The following is an 18,826-nucleotide window of genomic DNA, read 5'->3' as shown; positions in this document are numbered from 1 at the left end:
TGAGTGTATGAATTTCTAGATATTGTTGATGAATTCCAATTCACCAAATTAATCTATCCTTGATGTATGTTCTTCTTTGATTGATCACCTTTGAAAGCATGCTTCTTGAGATTGTTGGGATTATGTGTATCCTCATGTTATCCTAAGCAATAAATGGATGAAGTAAGAATCATCTATGTGAATTGGTTTCTTGAATACCTAATGTAAACACCATGCTATTAGGATTCTTGTGATGTTCATATTCTCTTTGAACTTAATGGGTTCTCCTTGTAATTGAATCGAAGTACGAACCATACCTAGGTTCGGTTATGAGGAGGGCACAAGTATTGTAGCACGAACCATGCACTTTACGTATATTAGAGAGAATCAATGCGTCTTGAGCCACGACCCATGGTCTTGATTGCGAACATCTTCATCAACACGTTTAGAGTTCATTACTTGAGTATTCATGAACTTGGGTAGAATTGTTTAGGGTGGATTCCGAAACCCTAGTGTTTGTTACATTTTGATTTCACATCTTGATAATTCATCTCCGCCATTCTCATTTAATTTAAAAGTCCATTTACTTTCATGCAATAGAAATAGGTTACTTCAAACAAATCAAACCCCCCCCCCCCAATGTGTGTGTGAGTTGCGTGTTTGACACGTTACGTGTCTTTGTTACTAAATTCTATTTGTTTCCGTAATTGTTTTGGACTTTTGGTCCGCGTAGTGTTCTTCCATTTTCTGTGCTGAATTCAACCGTATAAAGAACGTGAATTTTGGACGTACGGTTGGAAAGTTATAGGCAAAACACTGGATAGAGGTTGAAACTGGAAAAACAGAGAAAACGACTCTGCCCAAGAACGACCGGTCGCTAGTGTCTCACGACCGGTCGCTCAGCACACAATTCTGAAGTTTCGACTCTGTACTAAAACGACCGGTCGCTTTTACCTCACGACCGGTCGCCAGACAAAAAAACGACCGGTCGCTCTTAACAAACGACCGGTCGCTGGTCACTGTTCACAGCACAATTCTTTTTTTTGTTTTGTTTTGTTTGTTTCTTTTATATTTCTTTTTAGTTTCAAATTTTCATTTGTGCATTGTGGTGTGTTAGTTAAGTGTTCTTTTTGTACTCGAATTAGAACTTATAGACAACCGACAAGTTCTTCGTCCGCAAGCACTTTGGAAAACTTTGAGTTGAGATCGGGCATGATACACATATTGCCTAAGTTCTTGGGAAATCCTGGAGAAAATCCTAATGCACATATCCTAGACTTTGAGGAAGTGTGTTCCACAATAAAGATTGAAGGCATGAGTAGTGATGAGATAAGAATGAGACTTTTCTCATTTAGTTTGAAGGATACAGCAAAGGAATGGCTTCACTATCTACCTCCAAATTCCATCACAACATGGACGGATCTTGCTACAAAGTTCTTGCAACATTTTTTCCCAGCACAAAGGACAAATGAACTCCGAAGTCAGATTACAGGAATTCTGCAAAGGCCGGGAGAAAGCTTCCAGGATTATTGGGACCGTTTCAAGAAACTTCTAATCACTTGTCCGCATCATAACATACAAGCTTGGCTTCTAATGCAACACTTCTATGAAGGACTTTTTGAAGCGGACCAAAACAATGTGAATGCAGCTGCAGGAGGAACTATAATGACCAAGACTCCAACAGAACTGCGAGCAATATTTGATCTTGTTGCTGCAAATGCTCGCCAATATAATTCAAGGCAAAGACCAGTCAGAAAAGGGGAATCCCATGATGTAAGTACCCTTTCTAGTATGGAAGCTCAGATTGCAAACCTAACCAACATGGTGAAGAAATTGGCACCGGGATCATCCAAGGTTTGTGCATTTTGCTCCACAATTGGTCATGACACTGAGGATTGTCCCTTGGCACATGAGGAAGCAAATGCAGTGGGCTCATTTCAAAGAAATCAGTGGCCTAAGAATGATCCTTTCTCACAAACATACAATCCGGGGTGGAGAAATCATCCAAATTTCAGGTGGAGTGACAATTCTAATGTTCAACAAGGGCCAACTCAACCACCTCAAGGGCCAACTCACCCACCTCAAGGTCAACAACATACTCGCCCACCTCATGGTCAAATGCACTACTACAATCCACCACAACCACCACCTCAACCACAATCTACAGGAAAATCTTTGGAAGAACTTGTTGCTTCCATGGCTAGAAACACAGATAGTTTCATCACTGAGACAAAAAGCTACATGCAGAGGAATGACACCCACATGCAGAAAACGGATAAGGCCATTGCCAATCTAGAAAATCAAGTGGGACAAATTGCTCAAGCTTTGAGTCAAAGGGAACCTGGTATGATGCCTAGCCAACCAGAGATTAATCCAACTGGGCGTGAGCATGTTCAAGCAGTTACCTTGAGAACTGGTAAGGTAATTGGTGAAATTGATGGTTCTAAAGATTTAATTCACAATGTTGATGACATGCAGGTTGAACAAGTGGCTGAGCCTAAAGAAAAGGATGAAAGCAACAAAGAGAGAGATAAGCAAGCAGCTTCTTCATCCGAGTGGATCCCAAAGCATGAACTTGCAAGAAGGGCAAGAAAGGAGAAGGTAAGTCGTGAACCTACTGACGAAGAAATCTTACGTGCTCCTTTTCCTCACAGGCTTATGAGTTCTAAAAAAATTCAACAAGCCAAGGAAATATTGGAAACCTTCAGAAAAGTGCAAGTCAATATTCCTCTCTTGGATGCAATCAAGCAAATTCCGAGTTATGCAAAGTTTTTGAAGGACCTTTGTACCACCAAGAGGAGATTCCAAGATCATGAAACGGTTGCACTAACGGAAAAAGCTTCTGCTGTTTTGCAAAGGAAGCTCCCTCCCAAATTGAAAGATCCAGGAAGTTTTACAATTCCTTGCATAATTGGAGATAAATTGTTTGACAAAGCTTTACTTGATTTAGGTGCTTCAATTAATCTGATGCCTTATTCTGTTTTTGAAGCCCTTAACTTAGGTGATCTTAAACCAACTTCTGTTAGCATTCAATTGGCGGACCGATCAGTGAGATATCCAAGAGGAATTTTGGAAGATGTACTTGTGAAAGTAAATGATCTCATCTTACCAGCTGACTTTTTGGTGCTAGAGATGGAAGAAGCTCCTATTCCGGGTGCGGATCTTCCATTGATTCTTGGCCGCCCTTTCATGGCCACTGCAGATACTGTGATCAATGTTCGACAAGGAACATTGACAATGACAGTTCAAGGGGAAACAATAAAGTTCAAAGTATATGATGCCTTCAAACTCCCCAATGATGAACATGAATGTTTTCGTATTGATACATTGTGTCATATTGTGCAAAATACATTTAATAGTACTCATGGTACAGATTCATTAGAAAAGGTGTTGACACAAAATCCTCAAGTTGCTGAAATTGTTGATAATGAGTTACTTGAGGCTGTGAAATTCCTTGATGCATGTCCAGCCATACCACGTAAGTACACTCCAAATTTTATACCTTTACCAGTCAATACTGAAAAGCTTGTTCCTTCTCTTGACAGGGCACCCGAGTTAGAGCTCAAACCATTGCCATCACACTTGAAGTATGTTTATTTAGGTAAAACAGAGACATTGCCCGTGATTATTGCTAGCAATCTCAATGTGGAAAATGAACAGAAGTTGATGCAAGTGTTAAGAGAACACAAGAGAGCAATTGGTTGGAGTATTGCGGACATCAAGGGCATAAGCCCAACAAGATGCATGCATAGAATTTTATTGGAAATTGATTCCAAACCCACAAAGGATGCTCAACGCAGGTTAAACCCAATCATGACAGAGGTAGTCCGAAAAGAAATTCTGAAGCTATTGGATGTGGGTATAATTTATCCTATTTCCGATAGCAAGTGGGTAAGCCCGGTCCAAGTGGTTCCTAAAAAGTCAGGAATAACTGTTGTAAGAAATGAGGGAAATGAACTTATTCCTTCTCGTGTCAAAACGGGATGGCGTGTTTGTATTGATTATAGAAAATTAAATACCGCCACCCGAAAAGATCATTTTCCATTACCATTTATTGACCAAATGCTTGAACGTCTTGCAGGTCACAGTTACTACTGCTTCTTGGATGGCTATTCAGGATACAATCAAATTGCCATCGCTCCTGAAGACCAACACAAGACGACATTCACATGTCCTTATGGTACCTTCGCCTACCGGCGTATGCCATTTGGATTGTGTAATGCCCCGGCCACCTTCCAACGATGCATGATGAGTATTTTCTCCGATATGGTAGAAAAATTTATTGAAGTATTCATGGATGATTTTAGTGTGTTTGGTCATTCATTTGATTCATGCCTTAACAACTTGTCTTTAGTTTTGCAAAGATGCCGGGAATGCAACTTAATTCTCAATTGGGAAAAGTGTCATTTCATGGTACAACAGGGAATCGTTTTAGGTCATGTGATTTCCAGTCAAGGCATTGAGGTTGACAGAGCCAAAGTAGATGTGATAAGCGGGTTGTCACCTCCCACATCAGTGAAAGAGATCCGATCCTTCTTAGGACATGCCGGGTTCTATAGAAGATTCATAAAAGATTTTTCTAAGATCTCTCGACCATTGTGTAGCTTGCTTGCCAAAGATGCAAATTTTGATCTTAATGATGAATGTTTGGCAGCTTTTCAAAGGCTCAAAACTCTTCTCACAACTGCACCTATCATTATGCCTCCAAATTGGAATTTACCTTTTGAATTAATGTGTGATGCATCTGATTTTGCAGTTGGAGCTGTATTAGGACAAAGAGTTGAGAAGAGATTGCATGCAATATATTATGCAAGCCGTACCCTTAATGATGCTCAGTTGAACTATTCAACTACTGAGAAAGAGCTGTTAGCTGTAATTTTTGCTTTAGAGAAATTTCGTTCGTACTTGATAGGCTCTAAAGTAATTGTTTTCACTGATCATGCAGCTTTGAAATATCTCTTGGCAAAGAAGGAAGCAAAACCAAGATTGATACGATGGGTTTTGTTGCTCCAAGAGTTTGATATTGAAATCAGAGATAAGAAGGGATCGGAGAATGTGGTAGCTGACCACCTTAGCCGATTGATCACTAACTCCAATACCGAAGAAGACACTCTTCCTCTTCGTGAATCCTTTCCTGATGAGCAACTTTTTGCATTACAAATTTCTGACCCATGGTATGCTGACATTATCAACTTTCTCGCTACAGGAAATATACCAAGGGATTTGTCAAGAGGTCAAAAGGACAAATTGCTGAAAACCACCAAGTCCTATGTGTGGGATGACCCATATTTGTGGAAGTATTGTTCGGACTCCGTGATTAGGCGATGTGTTCCCGAGACCGAATCTCAGTCCATACTCACATTCTGTCATTCGAACGCATGTGGTGGCCACTTTGGAGCCAAGAAGACAGCTTTAAAAGTTTTGCAAAGTGGATTCTATTGGCCAAGCTTGTTCAAAGATGCATCACAATTCTGTCTATCTTGTGATAGGTGTCAACGAATGGGTAACATTTCATCTCGAAATCAAATGCCTTTAAACCCAATTCTAATTGTTGAAATATTTGATGTTTGGGGAATAGATTTCATGGGTCCATTTCCTTCATCTTTTGGAAATCTATTTATTCTACTTGCGGTTGATTATGTTTCAAAATGGGTGGAAGCAATTCCAACCAAGACTAATGATGCGAAAGTTGTTCTTAGCTTTCTTCGAGCCAATATCTTTTGTAGGTTTGGAACACCGAGGGCCATCATTAGTGATGGGGGATCCCATTTTTGCAACCGACCATTTGAGACCCTACTCAAGAAGTATGGCATAACTCACAAGGTGTCCACCCCCTATCACCCTCAGACTAGTGGACAAGTGGAGATTTCTAACAGAGAGGTGAAGCATATATTAGAGAAGACTGTTGGTCCTACTCGAAAGGATTGGTCTTTGCGCCTTAACGATGCTCTCTGGGCCTACCGAACTGCTTACAAAACTCCAATCGGTATGTCTCCATTTCGCTTAATCTTTGGTAAACCTTGTCATCTACCTGTTGAGCTTGAACACAGGGCCCTTTGGGCAATTAAGAAGTACAACTTCGACATGAAGGAAGCAGGAGATATCAGAAGGTTACAACTGAGCGAACTGGATGAGCTTCGCAATGATGCTTATGAGAACGCAAAAATTTACAAAGAAAAAACAAAGGCGTTTCATGATAAGCATATCATTAGAAGGTCGTTTGAAGTAGGGCAAAGAGTATTACTCTTTAACTCTAGGTTCAAACTCTTTCCAGGTAAGCTTCGTTCCCACTGGACTGGCCCATTTGTTGTTACTAATGTCTTTTCCTATGGTGCAGTTGAAATCCGACCAATAGGCATAGGAAAGGAATTCAAAGTTAATGGGCATAGGTTGAAAATCTACCACGAAAATACTTTGCATCAAGAAGATGAAGTGCTTCACTTCATTGATATACATTCGGGGATGCAAAACTGAGTTGGGAAGGTAAGTCCTTAATAAAGTTTTCAACCCAAAAAAAAAAAAAAAAAAAAAAAAAAAAAAAAAAAGAGAGAGAACGACCGGTCGTACATGCCTCGCGACCGGTCGCTCGTTTGGTTTTTCAGAAAAAATTGAATCTGCTTCGAAACGACCGGTCGCTTTTCACTCGCGACCGGTCGCTCGTCGTTTTTCTTAAATTTGAATCTGCTTCAAAGCGACCGGTCGCTTTTCACTCGCGACCGGTCGCTCGTCGAAATTTTTTTTAAAGAACCGTCTTTTTCTTTCCTTTCTCTCTTCTCTCTCCTCACTTCCTCTTCTTCCCAGCGACAGACCCACCCCCCTTCGACTTCTCTCTTCTCCCTCCCTCTACCTCCCTCACAACCCACCCTAATCCTAACCCAAATCACACTTTTCTCACTTAATTTTTCGAGTAGAATCCGTTTTTGGCATCTATTCCTTGAAATTTCAAGTGTTTTCTTCAATTTGAGGTGATTTTCAGTTAGGGTTACTGTAGCACCAAGGTAATTTTCGAATTTTTCTTGGTGTTTTCTCTTTGATTTTCTTACTCTAATGCATTCCTATAGTTGTTTTGTTTCTAATTTGTTGTTTCTCTTGTTTTTGTTTTGGGTTTGGCTTGTGTTTATCATTTGGTGTGATTTTCCTCAATTGGGTATGTTTTTCTCACTCTCTTATTTGATTATTGTTGTTGTTATTTGTGTTTATTATTGGAATTTTGTCATTTTGGTTGAATGTTGGGAATGTTGTTTACATTTTGGAATTTTGGCTTAATTGTGCATTATGATTAATATTGTGGCATTGTGGTATTTTACATTGTGATTAAATTGTTGACTCGTTCGAATTGGTGTATATTTGTATTGTGGCAAATTTTGGCTATGTGCATGCATTTTGGTTTTGATATTGGTATAATTGTGGCGTATTGCATGTTTGGGAACTGTGGCATGAATTTTGTTGTTGATTTGTTTTGTGCATATTGTTTTTTTTTCTCCTTAGATGTCTAGAGCTAGACAGGGTACCAGAGGGGGTGCATCTTCTTCACGAAGTGCACCTCAACCGGAAGAGGCAATGCTCACTGCCACTGTGGTTACTGAGCGTAACTTAGATCTTAGTCCCTCCATCCAAACCGCTGGACTTATTCAAGTCCGGCACCTTATTAGGGACCGAAACCTCCTACCCTTAGCTCACATCTATGCAAAATATAATGAATCAATTGTGCGTGAGTTCTATGCCGCTTTCCCTAGGGAAGAACTTAGACGTAATGCAGAGGTACCCCTTAAGGTTCGGGGCAAAAATATTGTACTATCCACCTCCATTATCTCTGAGGTTCTTCAAATAAGTGACAGAGAGAATACTGTTAATTGGAGACAATTTTTGGGTGAGGATTTTGACATGCAAAAAGCAGCTGAAACACTTTTTTATGCTGACCCTGCTGCCTTTGCATCTCAAACTAAAAAGACTGTCCTCATTCAGGGTAAGTTGACACCCTACTTTGCCATCCTGTGGAGCTTTGTGCGCCACAACATTTATCCATCCGGCCAACGGTCGGAAATTCCATCAGTAGGGGTCAAGCTCCTGCAAATTTTGCATGAGGGAACTTTTATCCTACCAGTTGTTGACATCATTTTTGAACGCCTGAAGGCTTGTGCACGTAAGAAAAGCATAATTTATTATCCTTGCCTTGTTAGCATGATTTGTGACCGCTCAGGTGTTCGGGCTCGCCCCACTGATATATATGTTGAGCCCATGGGTCCCATTTCGGACACTTCTGTGTCCAAGAGTATCTCTCAGAGGCGCCATGCACATGCACCTGCACCCGCACCTGCTCCAGTGCCGCCTCATATGCCACCACCACCACCACACGGGCCGGCCTCATTCCAGCCATTCCCGCCTGCTCCCACTGTCGACACTTCTGCTTGGGAGCCCTCTCTCCAAGCCATTTGGGACTTGCAGATGCTCCAGTATCAGCAGATGCAACATATGAGCACTTCCATTGACGCCATTTGGACGCACCTCCAGATGCCAGGTCATCCCGGGACCTCTGCACATGTTGATGGTGATGATGTTGATGGTGATGATGTTGATGGTGATGATGATGATGAGACTGATGATGATCAGTAGTACTTTGAGCTTTGTACCCTTTTGAACTTTTAATTTATTTTGTTTTTGGGTTTTATTTTGAGACGGTTATTAGTTTGTTTGTTTCAACTTTTACTGTTAGTTCAACTTTTAATTGTTTACTATTTCTTTTATTTTGTGATTATCCATCCCAATTTTTCTATATGGCATTGTTTAGTATTAAATCTCCATCATTTATAAACATTGTTTCATATAAGTTTGGGAAGTAGGTTGTTTATGTTTATGCACTCAGAATTTTGGCTCAAATGCTTATTTCATTCCAAAACATGTGATTCTACACGCAAATTTATAAATAAAATTTAAAAAAAAAAAAAAAAAAAAAACAATAAATTTATGAATCACTTGTTTCTTTTGCATTTTGAGCTAGCTGAGGCTTCTGCTAATTGCCTCTGTCTGTTCTTGCTTGTAGAATCTGCAGCAGCTCTACATGATCTTCGTTCCTTTTCTGCAGCATCTCTACATGCTGGTTGGCACTGTAGAGCCGCTTCTGCAGGTCCGCCACCAGAGCTTTCAGGACCGCCACCTCCTCACTCAGTGCCCCGCACTCTCGTGTTCTCGCCAGTAGGCGCATGCCCAAATTTGTGGCCGAGACCGCGTTGAGCACGGTTAGATTGTGGGACTCGTCCACTGCCATCTGGTCAGACCTCTGCGCCACATGCAGGTGATCTGCAACTGTCAGTCTGCTGACAGTCATGCCCTCCGGCATTACTGCCCTTCGCGGCACCACCTCAGAGAAGTTTGAGGCCGAGCCATGGTGGTATGAGGAGTTTGGGAAGATAGGGTTTGGAGGAGCCCTTATCTGGGAATTTGGTGGTGCTAGTGACAGCTCAAGGTTGAGATCATCAAGGTGAGTACATGTGGATGCCATTGTTTTGTCTTTGGATGTTTTTGATGGTTTTCCTTGAGTTTGCAGAAAGAATTGCAGGGTACTCTTCCGCTTGCAGAGGCGTGGCTTAAATAGACATATGCAGATGAGAGGGAGAGCCAACGCCATTTCGGATTTCCCGGGCATGCTCGACCTAATCGCTTCAAGGGGGAGCACATTAACTTTCACTTTACTTTTCTTTTTTTCCGTGTTTTTCTAGTGTTTTGTGTTTTTGCCTTTCCCTTTCGGCTATCACCTTTGTCTTATTTTAGTTAGGGAAGTGTGTTTTCCCTTTCGGCTGTCGTCTTTGTTTTGTTTGGGAAGTGTGCTTCTTTTTCTTTTCCAACTTCATTTCTTTTATTTCTGACAATCAAAAAAAAAAAAAAAAAAAAAAAAAAAACAACAAACAAATACACGGAAAGGGCAAAGACAACCAGGCACACCACTAATACATTAGAAATTATTCTTTCACAGTGCTCGGTGTCTCGGCCATTGGACCTTTGAGTTTAGCCCTATGGCTATCCTCTTCCGGGGCTTCACGCACAGCCTCTTGGGGCTCATCACTCGAGCTCCCAAAGATCGCACTCTTAGCTTGAGCATACCTACTCTCGCGATCGGTTTTCTTGCGTTTACCCGGTTGGTCCAGGTCCTCCAGCTGCTTTCTCATGTCATGGGCGTAAACACTTACCATCTTTGAGAGATTTTGGTTCTCTTCCCGCAACGCCTCTAGCTGGTGTCGATTCACCTCCACTATCCTTGCCCTTTCCCTTTTTAAACTTTTAATAATACTCTGGCACTCTTCCACCATACTTCGCTCCGCCGCCAACTGACCTCTTAGCACCTCCACTTCATGGGACTTCGCAAGTAGGCGATGACCCACACTTGCGACTGTTGCGGTGCTTTGCACGCTTAGTGCCAGAGCATCGCTCACGACCCGGTTGTCATCCCTTGATCCCAGCACCCGTATATCCTTGGGAGTTACTAGATTTCTAGCAACTCCAAGGGCAACATCGTTGTCCAGCAGTATCGAGTCATTCACTGTCACGTGCCCCCGTGCAGAGGCAAAGTAGGGCATCCACACTGGTGCCACTGCTTGGCCCCGAGTCTGAGTCGGTGGAGCTAGGTTGAGATCCAACGAGAATGGGTAGGAAGACGCCATTTCAACTCTTACTTTCTTTTGTCTTTCTTTTCTCTTTTGTGTGTTTCTGAGTTTGTGTGTTCTTCCCCAACTCTTTCTCTTCTTCTTTTATAGAGTTAGTTTTTACGTAACCCTAGCCACTGCGCTTCTGCGTTTTGCGCGGCCCTTACGGCCTATCCCCTTAGGTCACCTCACCTGGTCCCCAACCCCTTTAATTACAGTTCCGCCTTTCAGCGCTTTTGAGAAACGAAAGTCGTCACACCTTCCTATGAAGCCAATAATTCTGGCTTGGGACCGAGAGAGAGACCGCTGCTTGTCGACACGTCTCTCACTTTGTTTCCCGTGACTCACAGGTGCCGAGACTTCAGGGCCCACTTTTTTCTATTTTACTGAGTCCTCGCTCTTTGTGCTTCTGACTTGGTTTCTCTGTTTTTTATTTTTTTATTTTTTATTTTTTTTTTTTTATTTACTTTCTTCGCTTTTGGGTTTTCGTTTGGGTTGGGCTTTCATTTGGTTTGTGCGTTTCTTTGGGTTGGATTTCTGCATGTGTAAGACTGTTGTTAGGGCTTACTGTTTTATTTGTTTCTGTTTGGATTCGTTTTTGTTTTTGTTTTTGCGACCGTGTTGTAGTTGTTTTTCGTGTTTGTTCTTGTATTTACTTGCTTTATTCCCTTTAATTCTTGTTATAACGTTGTTGGTGCCTGAATTCTTTAACATTGAGGACAATGTTTGTTTCTAAGTTTGGGAAGGGATAGCAAGTCTTTTTCGTTTCACTTAAATTCTTACTTTCTTTTATTTTGTTTTCTTTTCTGTTTTGAGTCTTTTTTGTTCTTAAGTCACTTTCCGGACATATATGATGAGATTGTGATGAATGTTTAAATGACTTGATTGAAAATGCTTTAAAAAAAAAAATAATAATAATTTGTTATTCACTAAATGGCATCGTTCTAGCATGATATGTTTGAAACCCTCTACGCACTTGCCATTTGTTTCATAATTCTCTAGTTGAGGGACTTGCATGATCCAAAGAATTGTATCAAGCATGAATTAGACTTGTATAACCATATAATGTGAGCTTTGAGCCTTGTGCTTCAATTCATGAGTGTTATACACATATTCTTACTTTTCTTGTCATCTGAGTTGTTGTCTGATCTCATTATTCATTGATTTGGTTGAGCACTTAAAAGTTACTCATTCTTGTGCAATTTGATTACATGACATTTGAGAAATGATATTAAGGCCCTCTTTGGACCGTTTGTGCCTTTCAAGCTAACCTTATGCATGCTTAAGCATGATTTTCCATTGTAACCACTTTGAGCCTACATGTATGCCTTTTCTTTCAAGTAACCAATTATTACTTCTAGCCTTAGCCTAAAAAACAAGAATTTACCTTTCTAAGGAACTCGTGAGCTTTAATTTAGATGTGTTTTTCATGCTAAGTTTGGGAAGGGTTATTACACCTAATCTAAAAAAAAAAAAAAAAAAAAAAAAGAGTACTTCACTCAAAGGGTGAAAGAAGAGAGAAAAGTTGTGGTTATTTGGCAATGGATTCAAATTTAAATTCCATGTCTCTTGGTTGGCCTCAAAATAAATAAATTGATGGTTGTTCAAATGGAAGGAAGGAGTGTGAATCGTAATTAGTGGAGGTATAAGGCTTTGTGGTCTATTTGATCACCAAAAAAAAAAAATGAGTGAAAATCTCAAGCGTGATGTTTCAAAGTCTTTTAGTCAACGATTATATGCTCTTACATTGTGAGTTCCTTGGACTTTGTTGTATCCATATCCTTCATTTCTTACTCGCCTTACACCCTTAGCCCCATTACAACCTATAATAAAGACCTAAATTGATCCTAAATGTCATGTGGTTGATTTGCACACATTTTTCAGCTTTTAAGTGTTTAGCATCCTTCTTGAGATCATATTCATGCATGTTTTTCATCTTGCTAATTTTGAGTTAAGTCCCGTATGGTTTAACTCTATTCTCATATTTATTATTGAGTGATGCATTGTAACCCTCTTCCGAGTGATTCATTTGTGAGAGGACAACTTTGGTGAGATTTGAAGTTACATTTGTGCTTGGTATGATTTTTGAAGTTGTGTGAAAACTGAAATTGGAGAATGAGTTCCATTTGGCCATCACACTACTACACTTGAGCATGTTGTGTTATGAATTTTGCCGCCTTGTGAATAATGTGTAAACTGAGTTTTTCTTGTGAAAACTTTTGAGTCGTTTGCATGAGTTGCTCTCTCCTTAGAAAGTGTTCGGAAAGTTTTGTTTCGAGTCTTGTTTTAATTTCTGTTTTGCTCGAGGACTAGCAAAAGATAAGTTTGGGAAGTTTGTTCGGTTCATTTTTACACATGATTTTTCATGTTATTCACCCACTATTTTGAGTTAGTTCTTGACATTTTATAGCTTTTTACTTCTTTTTTGTGTTTTAATAGGTTTTACCTTGGTTTGTATGAAAATGAGCTAAAAGTGCATTATTTGATATAAATTCTGTTTTTGTTCATTTTCGTAGGTCAACTTCGTGGCCTTGGATCAGCATGTTCCGGTCCTTGGATGAGGTGATGATCTTCACGAGACTTGTTCCAATGGATGTTAACTACAACATATCCAAATTTGAGCTCCATTGGACAAGTATTGCCTATCCAACCAATCCAGCATGTTACCACAGCTCTGGAAATCCGGATTTGGCCAGCTTTTACCTCCTTTGTGTCATCTTAATTTCTTGTTACCATAACTCTTGGTAACAAGGAATTACCTTTGCAAATGAGATATTTTCTGAAGCTTTTGGCATCTTTGTGAAGTCAAGGCTTCATCATGGCAAAGGGGACAAGGGCAAAGGCTTTAACTAAAGTATGAGTTTTATATTATATTTGTGAGCTGGAAATTGATGGGCAATGAAAAGTTAATTGCAATCTGAAGTGGGAGAGGTTTTTGAACGTGGGCAACCAATTCATTGAATGATTCTACACAATTGAGAGCAGATTTTTGGAGCTTGGAGCTAGGAGAAAGCCAAGGTGCAGTCAAGAAAAGTGGAGAAGAAGACTTCCACCATTGATGATCTTGAAGCTTTCATCATTTTCTGAAAATCTGTAAACTCTTTCTAATTTCATTTTGAATTTGTGTTTGAAATGATTATGAGGAACTAAACTCCATAGCTAGGGCTTAGGTTGAAGCCCTAAACATGATTACCTTTTTGTTTTGATGCTTGAGTGTATGAATTTCTAGATATTGTTGATGAATTCCAATTCACCAAATTAATCTATCCTTGATGTATGTTCTTCTTTGATTGATCACCTTTGAAAGCATGCTTCTTGAGATTGTTGGGATTATGTGTATCCTCATGTTATCCTAAGCAATAAATGGATGAAGTAAGAATCATCTATGTGAATTGGTTTCTTGAATACCTAATGTAAACACCATGCTATTAGGATTCTTGTGATGTTCATATTCTCTTTGAACTTAATGGGTTCTCCTTGTAATTGAATCGAAGTACGAACCATACCTAGGTTCGGTTATGAGGAGGGCACAAGTATTGTAGCACGAACCATGCACTTTACGTATATTAGAGAGAATCAATGCGTCTTGAGCCACGACCCATGGTCTTGATTGCGAACATCTTCATCAACACGTTTAGAGTTCATTACTTGAGTATTCATGAACTTGGGTAGAATTGTTTAGGGTGGATTCCGAAACCCTAGTGTTTGTTACATTTTGATTTCACATCTTGATAATTCATCTCCGCCATTCTCATTTAATTTAAAAGTCCATTTACTTTCATGCAATAGAAATAGGTTACTTCAAACAAATCAAACCCCCCCCCCCCCAATGTGTGTGTGAGTTGCGTGTTTGACACGTTACGTGTCTTTGTTACTAAATTCTATTTGTTTCCGTAATTGTTTTGGACTTTTGGTCCGCGTAGTGTTCTTCCATTTTCTGTGCTGAATTCAACCGTATAAAGAACGTGAATTTTGGACGTACGGTTGGAAAGTTATAGGCAAAACACTGGATAGAGGTTGAAACTGGAAAAACAGAGAAAACGACTCTGCCCAAGAACGACCGGTCGCTAGTGTCTCACGACCGGTCGCTCAGCACACAATTCTGAAGTTTCGACTCTGTACTAAAACGACCGGTCGCTTTTACCTCACGACCGGTCGCCAGACAAAAAAACGACCGGTCGCTCTTAACAAACGACCGGTCGCTGGTCACTGTTCACAGCACAATTCTTTTTTTTGTTTTGTTTTGTTTGTTTCTTTTATATTTCTTTTTAGTTTCAAATTTTCATTTGTGCATTGTGGTGTGTTAGTTAAGTGTTCTTTTTGTACTCGAATTAGAACTTATAGACAACCGACAAGTTCTTCGTGGGATCGACCCCGTACTTATACAATCTATACTTCGATAGATTCGTGCACTTGCGGGTATTTTTAATTGGTTGTTTGCACATTAATTTGTGTCCTTTTAGGAATGCAACACATACACAATAATAAAATTCATGCAACCAAACATCAAATCTTTATGGCCTCAGGCCTCTATTCAAATAAAACATTCCACCCTTTGAATCTGAACTCAACCTTTAGAATAATATGAATCCTTTATCAACTTCCAATATAACCCAAATGAACAGACCTTCAGCACTTGATCTTGTGGCTGCACCTAGTAACCCTAGGTTGCCTACATACCCTTACAAAGGGATCAAGCCATACATAGTTCTTTCTCTTTGTTTTGTTGACAGGTTACATATTCAACTTTTATGTTTACCTCGTGTTTTGCAAAATCAAATGTGAAAATAAAATAATGAGAGGAGAATAACTTTTTAATTGGAAAATAAATACAATGAGAAAAAGAATGGGTATATAAAATCAATAATGACATGGTAAAATAAAACTTCACTTAAGAAAATAATCGTGAATTATACAAAATCCTTCAAACTTATAAAACTCTTAATCCTTGCCTCTTAAGAAGGAAAACATATATTAAAACCTTCGCCCATAAATACCAAGATAAAATCCTCCATTTTAGTTTAAAACACCTCAAAACTTAAATACTCTCTACCTAGGCCTACCCCATTCACGATTCGTCAATTCCACAAATATTCCGTCAATTCTAATAATGAACCATCAATTCTATGATTTTCTATTTATTTCCCACATTATACCGTCAATTCCTTGTGTCATATAATGTGACACATCCTTGCAGGCCTCGGTAACACAAAGTCAACCCAAGCCGCATTCCTCGCAGAACACGGGGGACATGTAGTCAACCCGAGAATGCACATCCCCGCACCACACGGTTCAGGCGTCCTTCAAACACGTGGGGTATTGTCATAAATGACAAAACTGTTTCAAAGGCAACTGGGGGGGTGTACTCCAGTGGTGGGTTTGAAATCCATATTCCGAAACTTATCATAAATTTTCCCTTATTCAACAAATCCATTTTTCGACTCTTAGATCAACTTTCAAAAAATCAGTTCTCAACTACATTTAAAATATATACCACATTCTAATAAGAACTAATGTCCATGATTCATCATTATCAAGCCACTGAGTATATATATTAAATTTAAACATATAATAAAACATTTAATTAATTTCTCGTCCACACCAAAATTCAGTTAATAAGCCGTTCCCAACTTTACACAACCAAACATAGTATGATACCCTTAGAAAGTAAAAGCAATTACCTAATAACTCATAAACATTTAAATAATCTAATATCCCTCAATCACATACTTTAATAATACTCATAATAATAATAAATAAATAAATAAGTAACAAGATAAACTTCGAATATCATAATAACACCCAAAAATATCATAAAACACTATAACATAAACTCATAATCCAAACATAATCAAAATAGTTCACAAACAGTGAAGCCCCATATACATGGTCGTTCTTGCACTTCTTGAAGGGTGAAACTACCTTGGAAGACTCACGGTCAACCGAGGGTCAAACTTTCTAAATTGGGTCAATCGGGGCCGCAGGGCCCACGACTTTGCATTTTCGATCCGAGAGTTCCTACAGGTTTATTATACTTGTCTTGCCAGTTTGGTCTGAATAGAACGGTCGGATTGCTCGCGATTGCACGATCGGACGGTTACTGTTTACCTAAACTTTGAATTATTGAATCGGAGTATTTGGGACTCCAATTCTCGATCCGCAAATTCCTACACGATCCTAGGAGTGCCTAGATTAACATATTTGAAAATGAAGTTGATCCAACAATCCGAACTTATCGAACCCGGATAACGCCTAATATGTGATATCTGATCGACAATCAAATGGTAACCAAATTGAAATCCGAGCATACCGTCACGCTCGGGATGACATGAGGATTATTTTAGGACCCTAAGACCGGGCAAAAAGTGATCCACGCGCCGGGTGTCCAAATCAATTTCCGGTGATCAGAAAAACTCCAAACCGTCGATCAAGACTAACCTACACGAAGAGCACATGGAGTGGAGCAACTTTTGTTTTTGGACCTACCCAAAAAAGTCACCGGAAGTGGTCGGAATCAGAGGTCGAAACCGGCCAAAACTTATATAACTTAAAACACCACCAAAACGCATAAATTTCTCCTAAATACCGAAACCAGTAGCTAGATCACAATGGTGGCCGGAGGTGTCCGAACGAACTCCGGGAATTTTCTCATGAAAACCGGCCGAATTTTTGCATTTTCCGGTGGATTCCGGTGGTTTCAGCAGTTGAGATTGGTCGAGAAAGGAAGAGGGGGTTGCGGCTATTCGTTTGGGTCCGACCTTGTGGCCGGTGACGGCCTATTGTGGTGGAGTTGGCTCAAAGAGCCAACCGGTTGGAAAAAAAAATCAGGAAGGGAGGGGGTTGCACGCGACGGGGTAGAGAGAGAGAGAGAGAGAGAGAGAGAGAGAGAGAGATATATATATATATATATATATATATATATATATATATATATATTTCAGATTTTATTAAACCCAATTTGAAATATTTACGATTGTGCCACTAAGTGTAATTTGATCGTATCTTTTTCGTTACAACTCCGATTCGAGCACACTACGTGTCTACGGACTCATCTCGGTACGATCTACGTATTTAAATTCATATTTAAATTTAATTAAATAATTGAATGGATAATTTAATTAGGGTCGGGGTGTTACAATTTGTGCAACATGACTGCAGGAAAAAAGACTTTGATTGGTTTTGTATCTATTTCTGCATTGGATAATATTATAGTTAAGCTGAAGCGGTTAGATTATGTTGGGGTTCATCTAATATCATGTGGTTGCATAATAAAACACACACACGGATTGCCATGCATACACGAGATGCAAGAGTTCAAACGGACACATCAGCCCATTCCACTTGATTGTATTCATCCCCACCTACTACTACACCGAACAATCCAACAGAAAATGCACAGTTTGAATTATTTGTGAAGTGGTTTCAAGGGTGTAGTTCTGAGACAAAGAGACAGGTTAGTATGAAGTTACAAGAGATTATGAATCCAGCATCTACCACGCTTACACAACCCCTAATGAAGATTAAAACCAAAGGTCGTCCAAAGGTTGACACATCTACTTGACGTTTGCCTTATCTGGTCAAGATAGTGCACACTCACTGACAATGTTGTTAAAAGACGTCCACGTAAGAAGCCAAAGACCATATCCCAAAAGCGACTAGTTGTTCTAAATAGTCAGTCACAACCATTGTCGTCTATGAAGCCAAGGAAGCCGCCTTTGAAGCTACTTGTAAGTAGTTACAATATTAAATTTGTATACTATCGTTTATATTGTAATTTGAGCTTACGTAATTGTTATATGCAGGTCTATAGACCTAAACCCATTGTAGATGATTCTTGCTTAACACGAGAGTTTTTGACAAGTGGTTTCCTGAACATATGTTGATACATATTAGAGGGGCACAAGATGTTAAGAGTGATGGTAACTGTGGTTTTAGAGCCATTGGATCATTGATGGGGTTTGGTGACAATGCTTGGCACAAAGGACGCAGAGACTTGTTGAAGGAGTTGAGGAAAGAGTCTGTTATATATGAGTTAATATTAAAGAAAAAATAGGTATTAGACATAAAAATCTTTACTAATGAGGATTTTATACCTAGAGTATTTCTGTTCTGGTTTTGATACATAAGAATCAAATTTTGTTTTGAATTTGGCCAAAGAGGAGGCTCAGATTCATTGGGCCTGTCCAAATTATAAAGGTAAAATACAATTT

The 18,826-nt window shown here is 39.6% G+C and overlaps 1 non-coding gene across 1 annotated transcript; it reads right to left on the bottom strand.

Moving 5' to 3' along the window:
- Window positions 1-1,449: 1,449 nt before the first annotated feature.
- Window positions 1,450-1,556, bottom strand: LOC148293894 (small nucleolar RNA R71). Its single transcript, XR_015836900.1, has one exon. It is a non-coding gene; the product is annotated as a small nucleolar RNA R71 (small nucleolar RNA).
- Between the last annotated feature and the right edge of the window lie 17,270 nt (window positions 1,557-18,826).

The sequence above is a fragment of the Prunus avium genome, chromosome 6 (assembly GCF_965620075.1).
Source record: "Prunus avium chromosome 6, drPruAviu1.hap1.1, whole genome shotgun sequence".
In the NCBI taxonomy this organism is placed as follows: Eukaryota; Viridiplantae; Streptophyta; class Magnoliopsida; order Rosales; family Rosaceae; genus Prunus; species Prunus avium.
This window is presented reverse-complemented; position numbering and strand designations above follow the sequence as displayed.